The sequence below is a fragment of the Dermacentor andersoni genome, chromosome 9 (genome assembly GCF_023375885.2).
Source record: "Dermacentor andersoni chromosome 9, qqDerAnde1_hic_scaffold, whole genome shotgun sequence".
Classification (NCBI taxonomy): Eukaryota; Metazoa; Arthropoda; class Arachnida; order Ixodida; family Ixodidae; genus Dermacentor; species Dermacentor andersoni.
The window spans coordinates 33,718,441-33,732,528 of record NC_092822.1 but is presented as its reverse complement, the minus strand read 5'-3'; the positions used below and the strand labels follow the sequence as shown (position 1 = coordinate 33,732,528).

At 42.6% G+C, this 14,088-nt stretch overlaps 1 protein-coding gene across 1 annotated transcript in view; it reads left to right on the top strand.

Moving 5' to 3' along the window:
• Positions 1 to 14,088, top strand: part of LOC140213154 (uncharacterized) — an 81,038-nt gene that overhangs the window by 41,109 nt on the left and 25,841 nt on the right. The gene's annotated exons all lie outside the window — the stretch shown is intronic.

Here is a 14,088-nt window from a genome sequence, read left to right as displayed (position 1 = left end):
CTAAGCGAACTACTAATCAATGAAATTCAAAAATGCGCGACGTTTATAAAGATCTGCTGCCTTGAGAGCATATGGAAGTATTTCAAGGTTACTGTTACAACTAGGGAGCCATCAATGTATCATTTTGCTCTGCAAAAGAGTATTGCAATGCTCATGATCATAGGAAAGCCGATAAACCTAAACAAACTTGAAAATGCGCGCTGCTTTAAAAATATTACTGCCTTTAGAGCACTTGGAAATATTTCCAGCTGGTTTTTACAAACAACAAATCGGGAACAAGTCACGGAGCAACTGTTCTCCAAAATAAGCTATTGCAATTCTATTTACCATAGAAAAGCACCTTCAGTGGCAGGCTAAATTGAGCGCTTGCTTCCAACGCAGGCAGTGAGCAGTTTAGGAGGCCTGCTGGCGGGGATAGCCAGAGGGTGGAGGATGCGTCGGCATAGAAAAGGCGGGAGAGATTCCTACACGTTGATCGATAAAATCGACGATATGCCGGAAAGAGACCACGTGTCACATCTTGTTTGAACAACTCAAGAACTGCAAAAGCAGCCAAAAGCTCGAGGGCCTATATGTCCTTGAGGACAGACACATGCGTTGTGGTGAGAGAAAGGGAGGGGATGGGAGACGTACGTGAGGCTGGAACGCTGAGACAGCTGGCATTGGCAGGTATGTACGTTCAAAGAAATGCAAAATGCCGCTTCTGCCACTGCCCGTGCCCGGAGGGTGAGAACACGCAGTTTGTTTTTGCCTCGACGCATTGCGATTTTTGGCCGGGCAGGGAAAGGAAAGAAAAATAATAAAGATATACCTATACGAGATAATGACTCTCTAGGCCGCACGCAATAAAGCTGCCCTAGTGTTTATATCAGTGTTCCTGCATCTGGCATAGTGTGATTTCAAGCGTCTGCCCTTCTCTAGAAATCAGTTATCAGCTTCAAATTCGTATTCATTGTTTTCTTACCTAAGAAAAGCACTGTTAGCCTGAATGATTTACTCAACTTTACATAGAGGGTGACCTCCATTCTGGTTGATTCAGTAGTGGCTGTTCAAAACGTTCTGCAGGTGAATGCATCCACCTTTCTTTTGGACGCTTGCCCCCATATGTATATATACTTCTAAATATTCGGCACGGGCTCCAGGCTGCACTAACAAATAAAATTTTCAGACGAAGCATAAGAAAATTGGTATCACATTATTATTATCAAGGTAAACAATTCAAAAGTAAATATCTCGCAGTTGAAATGAAGAGCTGTTTGTATGGATGGAACAAGGATGTCATTCAATTTGATAACAATCACAAGCAGGTGCTGTTCTTTTTGTTTTCTCATTTGTTTTGAGCTTAAGCGGTGTGCCCTTCATCAGGAGAGGGTTCCTAAAATATCAATGTCCTTCGCTTGTCCGAACTAGCGAATCGAATTGGAACGTATGATGTGCTCTATTTGTAGGCCTAAGACGAAGCCTAAACATCAGGTGGCAAGAAAAATAAAATTATTAGTACATATTAGCTTTATACGGCCGAATAGCGTTATTCTGACGAATGCAATATAACAGTCAATCAAAGGTCCACTACCACGGGACTATTGTGATCCGTAAGCAACCAACTGTTTGTGATCAGAAAGCGTACAAATAGTGGTCCGCGAAAATCGCTATGCCTTAAATCCACGAATTGGCTGCAGATAATCCATAGTCTTGCCAAAACAACGCACATGAAATTGATACAAGCTAGAAATTTCTTGTGAGAAAAAGAAAAATAAGCTGTCACGAAACAAAAACATATGTAGACTTTCTAAAGCCACTAAAATTTTATTTCGAGAAAAGATTGTTTAAGGAAAAGATACAGCATTCTAAAGTAACGCCGATTAAAGAATAACACCAGTCGACTGAAACATAGCCTCGAGATATATGGCGCGTCTCAGTGCCACCACAACCGCAAGGCTCCATTAAGAAAACACCGTGATCGTTTTCTATAAACATCGGGGAAAAAAAATGAGGGACCTGCCGATTATGTTTTAAATTTTAGAGGATTTCTTCGGCTACCCTACGTACTCTCGGCTCGATGACGGCGTAAGCAGAATCTTTAAAATTTAGCCGCTACGAGGAACCGCACCCGGCCCGCGTCATGGTAGGTGAATCTAGCTATTCTCGACGCCGCGCCAAGATTTAAGAAAGGCTGCGGAATACATGCGGTATTTGTTCAAAGGCGCACCGACGTTGTCGCGCTATCACGATGTCGAGGCGCACGCGCAGATGAAGCGTCGTAGAGAGTGATAAGGTGCCCAGAATTGCAAGAAAGTGCGGTATCATCTATATCATCTATATCATCATCTATCATCATCTAACCATCTATATATCATCTATATCATCATCTATATCATCTATATCGCCTAACCCGTATCAAGTGCAAAAAAAAAAGCTTTGTATCCAAACGAACTCACCGTTACCGCTCCACTCCGTCGGCTGCAACTGAAGTAAAGTGTGCGTGCTGCAACGAATGCTCTCGCAAAACGTAGACTATCATCGTGAGTGGGTCTTGCTGGAGCAATATCTTTCTTTTGTGCATCAGAGTCAACAAAACCAGGCAGAAAATAATTTTAATTGTAGAGCACGTGAAATTACATGCATAACTTACGCTGAGAAGAAGACACTATCAAAAGTAATGAGGCAGACTTTCTTTTTTTTATGAGAGTTTAAAAAATGTTTAGCGAAACCAAATAAAAGCTGCTTCGGCCCTCAGTTAGGAACATGTTGTCACAAGACTGAAGTTTATTGGGAAAGTGCTGGCGACGGAATAGTTTACGTTTTCTTTTATTGTTTTCTAGACATCGCAATTCCATTTTTGAAAAGATTCAGCAGGCGCCAACCATAACCCATAATTAATTCTAAAGAAAATCACTATGAGTTCTGATGAAGCACAGTAAGCGAGCACCAACAGGACCATGAATAAACACACACTAAAAGGAAATCAGGATAGCGGTGGAAAGAGCTTAATAAGGTATTTCTTCATCGCTAACCATACTATGACTTCTAACGAAACGCTATTGTCCAATTACCGTTTGGTAAGGTTACTGATGCCCATTAACTCTCTCAAATGTTCAAGTCCTTCAGTCCATTAACAGTTATCCAGAAACCCTTTCAGCGTGAGACAAATAAATGTTTGTCATATGGTCGTGGAGACTACAGTATATCCCAATTCAATATACATTCGGATTTCTCGTCGTCATTTATTTTTTTCGTGTAAAAGAAAGGATATTTCTAAAATACACGTCGTGGCAGATATAAGTCTGCGTGTCTCCAGGGGGTATTACTGACATATGCGCATAACCTTCGCAACCTTGCGCAAGTCCTCATGTTCGTATAAATGAAGTAACAAAGTTTCGCGCATAGTTTCGTTTTTTTTTTTTTTTTTTACTGCGGCTAACATACGCAAGTTGGACAAATAAAGCCCGGTAATCCTGAAGTCATATTCACTCAGGCGACATCCTGACACTAGCCTATAAGTTGAAATAGTTTGCCCGAGAAATGCGCTATAACACGCATTGCCGTTTCAGTTCGTTTTGCAACCAATGCACAAAAGAGGCTTTTTTAATAACCGCCATTTGGAAATATTTATTTTGCAGGTAATGTTGCCGATGGATAACTCGTAGCTGTAGCTATTTTCAGGCTGTCTGCGGGAATGATATGATTCGCCATTTTGCTACTTCAGCTAGGCAATAGCGTCATGCGTCATAAAGTGGATACTTAAATATGTAATTAGTACAAAAGCTCATCAGTTAGCCATATAAGCAATAATATTTGCGGTGGAGGTAACTTTCGGCACTTCAAGTTACCGATCCCCCTGAAGATGACCGAAGTACGCTAACTGACAAAGGCGATTTTCGCACACACTATTCCAAATTTAAATAAAAGGGACACGCTGGATAAAAGCAAATCGATAAATGCAAACTGCTGGACACTGTAAAACATGAATGTGCAAATAAAAGAAACGCCTCAGTTGATGAATGCCTAACCGCGTGGGCAAATGCTTTGTCGACCCACATTCGATCGCACTTACCGAAATATAGGTTATCAGCAGGACCCTAATGAACAAAGGCGCACAGGAACTAGTTTAAATGAAGCGATGCCTAATCCCACCGGCTTTCCTGGTATATTCGACGGTGCAGCTCAATTAATGGCCAAAGAGCGCGGTGGATACGAACAGGGGCGATTCCTAAGCGCATCCAACTTCTCTTTTTCCTGTATGTTCTCTTCTATTGAGGCGCTTCTGAACAGTGCCGTGGTATCGGAACATTCTAAATGCCTCCTATTTCTCTGAGCTATACAAATGCTGCACTTTGAGTGCTGTGGCGCAGTGGAACCACCCTCTAATATTCCACGTGATGACGCAAGCGAAATACATAACTTATGATACACCAAGAGCGACGAGGAATTCTGAAATACCGAAACGTTGCGTACAAACTCGTTTCAGGGTAGCTTCAAACTGAGCGGCTTTGAGTTCTTCTGTGCTGAATGCCATTCATTAAACCTTTCAAAAATTCTAGCACTTTTCTATATGGATTTTTTTGGAGGGAGCACGTGATAGATGCAGGAGAGCTTATGTTTCGCAATGGGGACATGCATTTAGACACATTAAGTGCGAGCATTCCAACCCCAACCATGACAGCTTTACTTCACGAATCAATTTCTTTACTATTTAAAAGTTGTTTTCGTAGGGCTTAGCCAAAGTAATTGTCTACAGTGGAACGTTTCTGCCAAACGTAAAAGTATAGAGCAACTCCTGTACCGTAGCTAGACTTTGTGGGAACAGCTAAAAAAGAGAAAGATGTGGCTAAGGTATGCATGCTAAGCTGTGATGCAAATGTAAATAGGTCTTAGCAGTGCCTATGACAAGAGGCTAAATACATGACTGAGTCACTAAAAAAGCAAATACCAAGGTCGTCAAAATCAGCATCATTACGCGCTGGAGTGTTCTCTGCAACTGTACCCTCACAAACGTAACGCCCTTGTGACGTGCCAAACACCATTTCGTTATATCTATTTTGCCCTCTGCTGAGCTACTCGGCTTAGCAAATTAAAAATGTTAATTGTGAAGCGAGTTTAATTATTGCAACTCGTCATGACTGTATTCGATTGTAGGCTCCTGACTCAATTAACAGCTCGTGCTCTTGGCACACCCCGTTATTGAAATGATGACAACGTTCACCATTTAAAAAAAAAAAAAACGTACGTCGCGAAATTGCAGACAAACGTTATTCATTCACTCAGACACAAATAGCACAGTGACTGTGCGACGGTTGAGTCAAGCAATTCTACCTTCGGCGACCGAAGGTAGTTGGCGTAATTAATCATAGTTCATGCCACTGTTCTTCCAATTTCAGCTATGCAAACGCCTGAGTGAGTCCATGCGCTAACGGATTTCCGAACGTAGTATTTTGTAATCATATTTAAAAAGAAATATTCGTCACAGAATAGTTCTGTCACGCTAAGTGCACAGCCCGAGTAGGGAGAACTGCACTCTATCCCTATAGGCATCTGCCGTCCTCTGAACATAGCCAATTATAACTAAAGGCGCCCGCCCCTTTGTTCAATCAGCAAGCCGCCATCAGAGTCAGGTTTGCTTACCTGTTTCTCTTCATTTGTTCGCAATGAAAAAAAAAGAAAGATCCTTTCTGCAGAGCGCAAGCACCCCGACAAGGACTTTGCTCGCAAACACAGCAAAGGCTCATAGCGAGACCCCGTCATCCAAGTTTCGACGAAGAAGCTAAGTATGCACAGCTGTATGCAGACGCCCCGAATAACCACCATCAATCGGCGACGAAATTAATAAGGACTGGGTTGCTAGCTTGGAGCTCTATTTCTCGGCATCGATCGCTACACCCTTAACTCACTGCTTAGGTATTTCTAGCATACTACAACACCGTTCAAGCCACTGTGCCAACGCGCGTGGCTCGATTGGCACTCGCTGGGCCTCGAAAGTATCCAATTTAGCTGGCTGTCCTCCGAGACGCTGGACAGTGGCGCCCACTGCATCTGGCATTCGCAAGCGACGACTCCGCGATCCTCGCGACGGGACACAACACTCCGAGAAGGCAAGGGTGGCATCTATCGAGCGTGAACAGACGGGGCAACTCCAGGCCGTCTGCAGGGATTCTATTACTTAGATTGGGTTGATTGAACGGATTGATTACGTGGGCTATATACATTGCATACATGCATAACAAGATTGCATACATTACGAATATTTGGTTACGCAGATTGCATAGAGCGCCCAGCACAGGCTCTTCAAGGCATAATGACAGACTCTTGGCAATATGTTTACAGCAACGGCGTTGCATGTTTAGGGGAGGCTGCCTGGAGATAAAATATTGATGGCTTTGACAACAGGAACACAGCTTGTGCTTGACAAACTTCCTTCAGTTAAGCAAGAAAAAAACAACTTTTATATATGATTGTACTTCGCTCGTTGACAACATGTCTTCGAGATTTTGTTTAACAGCACTGGACCATGTAGAGCCCTGCCATCCTACAAACTGTTGATTGGCTAAGATCAACATTTGTGTCACCTGTATCATCTATGATACAGACATCTTAAGAAAGAGCGCATTGGTTTTAAGATCGAAGAAACCACAGTCCTTGTGTTACTTGATGTTCAGTGAAAAATTATTTTCGCTCTTAACGGGAGAGGAGAGGAGCGCTGTAGCAGGAGAAAGATAATGCGTAGTACGCATAGGACTGCCTCGTGCGGTATTTCTTGGAGTGAACATGCATTACATACCAGCTAAATTCAAGTTAATTTTTGGTGTATAACGTGCCAAAGTTACAATACAGTTGCGAGGCGTGCTGTAGTTGGACACTCCAGTTTAATTTTGACCATCTGTGGGTCTTAAAAACGTCCGCATAAATCTAAGTGCACGACCTTGAGACCAGTAGTGCAATGAATATCACCTAAATGAACCCAAGCGAGCTGAAGGTGCTAAGACTATTGGATCAATGAAACAGAGGCTGAACTCTCATTTTGCACAAGGCTCAAGGCTTATATACGGAAATTCTTACAATGGCCATTGCGAATGTTGTCTGAATAATCCGCTAATGAATTACAAAGGTTCTCTGAAGGGCCAGCCACACTCTGTCTTATATATCGACTATCAAGAATGCCGCTTGTGTCTTGACGTTTTCAAATACTATCCCTCTTTATAAATTTAAAGAAGAGGTGGTGAACGAGATTAAGAACGTGTGTTTCGTATACACAGGTTGCTGCCGTTTATGTTGTGGCTGTATGTTACACAGGACGCTTAAATTTTGCCACTATGGAATTCTCCGTATGAGAAGCTGTGAAGTGTAGGAAGTTTGGCGACTCAGCCGGCTATGACAGAACTTAAGCCACAAAAGAAAGAAACAATAATCAAAGGTAACGAACGTGCACAACAATGTTGAACTAAGTACGTATAAGAATACCAAAACATATGAAAAATTTTTAGAGCGTGGAGAAAAAAAGCTAAAGCAAGAAATTCGTGGCGCATCCATCCTTTCGATATGATTGGCAACGTTATAGCAACAAGGAATCTATCTTATGATCAGTGTGTAATTGCTGATGACATATTTTATCTGTTAGGATGATTATTAAGAGCGGCACAAACCATGAGACAAAAAAGCAAGAGACCTCGGTTGGTGTCAATATGGTTTGTTGAAGAGCGACACATGTCCAGTGACACATGCTCAGGAAACCGAGTTGTCATAAAAGAAGGTTCATTACAGAGTGACACGTAGCTAGAGTCACGTACTTTGTGTGAGCAACTTCAGTCACCAAGTGTGTGGCAAAGTATAGATACGTGCCGCTCTTCCAACTAAGCTATTTCTCGACGACATGGGTCCCTGTAGATGCGGGACTGCGTAGGTAGGGCTGTTCTATGAAGCTCTTTGACGCCTTCTTGGAACCCTGGGTATGTGCCTCTCGGTCTCCGCTGGTCTTCAATGAATCTCTTCGATGTAAACTTGAGTTATTGGGTACGCACCAGCAGGTGTGTGCCACTCTTCAGTGAAGGTGACGCCAACTTGGATTACTTGGAATGCGCCACTAGGAACAAGTCGCTCTACAATGGCAAAAGATATCTATCAAGTTACTACAATTCCTGGCGGAATCGAGCCAACCTAAAAATGGGTTCCTCAAGGACAGCAACCCGACACATTAGCAGGCTGCGCCGAAAATGCTAATTTGTATGTGCCGCTTCTCAAGGAACACCTTCCATGCGAACGCTTTCGCGAGCTGTACCATGAATGCCCTGGGTATGTGTGACTCTTCAATAAACATCTCGCCAACTTGGCTAACTGAGTATGTGCCACTGAGTGTGCGGCAAGCGAGGGAACAATTCTCAACGTTCGCAAGCACCAGCACGCCACACCTCTCGTCACGGAGGCCACATGCGGACTTCTCGGCAGTACCATAGAAGCGCGAGATGAGGATCTCGGTTGCCGTATGACGTGTTTCTCGTCGTTTGCACGCCTTGGCACGCCATGCATTTCGGAGGCCACGCGCAGGCGTCGTGGTGGCGACTCAAGATGGCGCCGTGTGCTATCAGGGAAGCGCGAAAGAGGAGTTGGACTGCAGTACACGCTTAACGCATAAATCCTCTCGATGGTGGCAATATGATGCGTCACTGTACTTATTCAATGCCAACTCAGTTACCGTCGACGATCGTCATGAGATTTGTTCTGCCGAATTCTTCTCGCTTTCTTTACTGTTATTAAATTTTTTACGCTGCTCTTCTCAAGCATCGAGTACGAACTGCCCCAGCAAACCATCCTTCTTCCGTGTAAACAGCCTGCGAATGGCAGCCGTTAATTGATTATTCATTGCCAATTAGAAAAACCAATTATGCCACAACGTATGTGTTGCTGATTCCCGCATTGTTATGTTGGATTGCTAGAATGTACTCGCCCGTACATTCGTCCACTCGTCAGCTAAGACAGCCTGCGGTATCGTAGGCGTGGAATTGCTATACCGAAAGAACCACACAGAGAAAGGCTTAGCGCAACGCGAAACAGCAGCCTCTAGAGAGAGAGCAACTACAGGCACCGCGACCCCTGGCATGCCTGCCCGGATTCGATTACACACGCTTGTAGCAGAACAGGATGGGTTGGACGCGCAGCAGGGGGCTTTGTACCACGAGGAACCTCCGCTTCCAAGGCCTTCCTGGAGAACTTTCTCGTTTAGACTCGCAACAACAAAACAGCATAAAATAGTTATAATTGGAGCCTGTTTTCTATGTGGTCTAGTGGCACTCTATTAATTGTAGGGCAACAAGTTGTAAACCTAGTTTGTCCTTTCTTATGTGCATAATTTACGCTGTACGAAGGCCCAAGCACGCAGAAAAAGCAAACCTGAGACGTATTTTATAGACGCTGGAAGTACGTCTATGTGCGTTTTTTCTCGTGATAGTGTTTTAGCTTTACAATAATTATTTAAAGTTCTTGCCTGTTTATTTATTAGCATTGCATAGGATCCCAGGACTTTGCTTCAGTTCTTGACCGTACAGTTTACGCACTTCCTTGCTCAAGCTGCGAGTAGATTCGAAGTGGATTTCCGCTTTGTGTGTGCTTTTGTGAATACGCATACATAGTGCCTTTTTCTACGCATGCGCGGTACAGTGTGCCCGTTTTATTCCTACTTTTGTGTGTAAAAAAAAAAAAAAATTGAAAATTTGACCGTGCAACGCAACGTTTACTCAGGCGACCATTATTGCAGCACGAGATCGAGATTCTCATTCTGAAAAGTTTATTCTCACGATTAGTTTACTGGTTCAAAAGGGGTGGCGCATTCTGTGTCCTTTTGAACACATTTGAGGCAGCCCTGCGGGGTGAAGGTGGCATGATGCTGATGAGGCATGATGCTTCAAAACCTACTATGCATCCACAATGCAATCCGTTAAATCTGATTATCTCCCTTATTCCGCATTTTCAAAACAAGACACAAAGTTTGTGTTTTCCTTAACAAAACTTGTGGAGAGTGGTCGGTGTCATAAATAGTGCTTTACAAAGCGTCAGAAGCTGCATGGAATCATCGACATCCTCACACGCTCTCACTGCTGCATACACATCGCGGCAGACTCGTTAACAATGCCATGTGTATTACCCGTAACGACAATATACGTTTTGTTTATTGTATGTCCTGTGCAGGGCTCCCACCTGGCCTCAATCTAATGATGGTTTAGCGATTTCAGAAACAAAGCACTTATATGGCTAGCATTGGTCAAAATAAATGACAAAAGGATCAAAAGGGATCAGAGCATAAGTGTTAGGATCCGTCAAACTCAGCAATTGAGAAGTAAGCATTCAGTGCCTGGCGCTACTGGGGATGGTTAGCGATGGTTGCTGTGAGAATCGAAGATTGTTCGTGTAGTTTATTAACAAGAGATAATAGCCTGGGAAGAATGGAACCATGTTTTCCATCTCATGCCGTGCTTCCTCTGATTTGTAGAACCATCCTAATTTACATCATTCGAGCTAGGTGCTTACTCCAAACGGCCAACTCAGAGCTGGGCGCACTGTCCACAACCCCAACTGTAAATGCACTGAAGTCTCATGATGCGTCCCGCACCTTCGTTCATGTACACCACGTCCCATCCACGTTTGTGCAAATGGTTAACAGCAACCAGGACATACGAAGATAAAATTATAAGCCATTTAAGGAGGCTTGAGGGCTGGTGACATATACCAGCTACTGTGAAGTCATCCGAAGTATACTTAAAGCTATAAATTAACTTAGTTTGCAGTGCGTGTTCCCGTTGATTGTTCGGGAATGAACCATGATCACTATGGCCGGCTTCGTACCCCTATGATATGAGCTTTGCTGTATTCGTGGTAATATTGCTACGGAACAGCATTTGCGATGACATAGAGGCGAGCAAGGTGAAGACGACGACGACGACGAGTAGAGGCTACCGTAGGCTGTTGCCTCTTGGCCAAGTGCGGTGTATTTCCTTGTAAATATACTTGTATATAGCTTTTCGCCTGCGTCTTCTTACGTAACAATATGGAGAGTTGTTACAACGAATACTTAGTCACGGTGACCATCTTGCAGGTATCATTCGTAGTTGTGTTTATGGCTCTAAAGGCTGACCATACAATACAGAAGAGAAAGCAATGATATGACCTCGTATGAATAAATTGAGCGCTAGAAGCATTTCCGTGGTATCTTGAAGGTCGTGGTTCATGGAATAACGAAACGCAAGGGCCGAGACAATGCGCTGAAATACTGACATCGCTACCGAACCTGCCACTGTTACGTTAAGCTGTCGTTGTCAAGCATGCAGTCTTTCATCTTGCCTCCCTTGTGCTTGACCAGGCTTCCCGTGAATCACCAACGACCATCGCACAAGTAATTGCACCATTACCAAGAATGTTATGGAAAACAATATGTACTACTTTTTCGTTGACATTGTTTTATTGTTTCTAATACATTTTTGTGCCCTCCAATTAGGAATGCTTGATTAGTCATGCCATAGCTGCTCAGAAGTTCAGCGACTAAACCGACTGATTCCCGACGATGAGTGTCAATTTCAGTCGAAGTTGCCGGATCTTCGTGATACAAGCATTCCTAGATTACGGACCACTGGTTTAGTACTTGACTTCCTTTCCTCCAATTGAGTTTATCTTGTGTGTTTGCGTTGAAATGCCCCATCCTTCTTCGACGTTAATCGAATGCCCTGGTCCCTAGTATTGTGAAAACCTGCGGTGGAACATCTATCTCTGGATGTTTTATTTCCGACGTCTGTGTGTTGTCATCTTGAGCTGCAGTTTGTGAATTTTCGTCCACTTTGATATATATACATACATATTATATATATATATATATATATATATATCTTTCGAAGTTTTCACTGCGTTTCGGACATTGCATTATCGTCTATGTGTTTTACTTACGACTAAATACTACCCATTCCACTTTCCTCGAAGCAAAGATTTTCGTCGTGTCTTTGACGTTGCTGTTTTTGTATCTTCAGGTTATGAAACCGCCAAGCACAGAGTGGTCTCGTGGCTACGATGTTCGTAATGCTTGGCGCGTCTCAGCCGCAGTAGCTTTCTGGTACTCAGTTTAACTGAGGAGTAGGAATCTGGATCCAGCACTTCACAAAAAGCGTTTGAATTCTAAAGGTGATGGTTAGGTCTAGTGCACAAACTAGTGACTCCTTGAAAATGTGAATGCAAAGAACCTTAACTGTTTAAGAAAAATACAATGAACTTTTGATAGATATTTTTAAAGCTACGAGATACATCCATGACTGTTTAAGGGCAGTTTCATTACTTAAGATACCATAATATGAATTACATCTTAAAAAGTTTTCTCAGCCGAAAACAGATTTAACAACAAAAAAGGATCGGAACTGAATACATTTCTTCAGAGCTCTTGTCGATAGACCAAATAATCTAAGAAAAATAACCACTGCAATAACTTCTGTCTCGAGAGAGTTTTGATTCTTACGGACAAAGGAAGAAACATACAAAAAGGCATAGCCTATTTTCTACGAAAGTCTAGGGAGTGTACAAATCAATTTTCGGAGGTCGTGAAAAACCGTTTGCCATACAGCTGTGTTACCTCGCATCTTAATCGTATATTCTCATACCGAACAAATAAGAAAACACCTTTGAACGTCTCTGTGCTGCCAGTAATAACGTTTTACAGGAGTTAGAATGAAAAAGAAAGACAGTTCGCTAAGTGTAACGCACTAGTAATAAAATTCCAGAAGATTATGATGCGAGGTATAAGATTACCGTAAAACAACGATTAACCAGTTTTATTAAATATGACGCGGCAACAACGACCGGGAAATGCCTGTATCGTACTTTTTTTCCCTCGATTACATGGTCCTTTTAATTTTCTAAACGTCAGTAATAACCGCTAAAAGTATTATCCAGTTTCGATATATGTCTGAGGACAGCTGAAAAGTGTAATGGCTGTGAATTCAAGCGTGAACTTGAAGGGAGCCGCCGTTATTGACTGATCCCTACTTCAAAAAAAGAAAAAAAACTTTTCAATAACTACTCTTGCCTATCATAAGGGTGAGTCGATAATCCCAACTTTTTTTTAAAGCACAGCTTTCTTTGCGAACCCTCCTACTTTTCCCTGATGTGTTTAGAAAAAAGTTTATTAAACAAGGGACGATACGAACACTGAGTCACAATTACGGCACAATTCCACCAGGATGATAACATAAAAAAAAACGAAACACGTCCCATTTTGAAATCCCTGAGGAGGATGCTTGCTAGTTGCTGCTGCTGTTGTTTTGTTAAGTGCTCGCAGGCCAGGGCAGCCTTTACTTTTACTTACCTTTACTACCACCTTTAGTGCCTTCATGGGTGTCCATGCTGCTGGCCTTGTTCTCTACAGAATTACTCAGCGATAAAACAACTGATACATGAATATAGTGTCATTGTGACAAATGTACCTCGTAATGAATAAAACTGTTTCACTAAAGTAAACTTTTCCAATCTTTCTCCGCCTACTTTCCTAACCATGAGTCCACGATTGCAGGCATACTGGTTTCGTGCCAACGCCAACTACCGCTTTCATGTGATCGTCTCATGTTGATGATAATGGTGATTTTCATACTTTGACACATGCCCAAAAAGGGGGATTAGCGAAGAAGCAGGCGCTATACGTTCAAATAATAAAGAAAGAATAAAGGAATACAAGGGCACAATGCGTAGTACGAGTTCACGGGAGCGCACGCGCACAATAATTTCCTTTACGCCAAAGGCAGTGGAACAAAATGAGCAATTTTAAATAATTTCATTACCAGCATTACGAAGCTTCGATTCACATGGATTCCAATATATGCGTTAGATCGGCATATCTTTTCTTTTCACCTGTCACATGCCTGTAGATATCTGTAGCATGGAGCTTGCCTATATTTATATAAAGACGCTTATAGGTAGATAGGCCTCGATCTTCAATTGTAGAAAAAGGCACAGCGACACAAATAATGCACCTCGCAGCATATGCAGTTAACAGCAATCCCAAAATATTGTTTTTTTATGACAGATGGATCACCCTGAAGGTCTGATAAGAAATCAACACAACGCCCGCTTGCC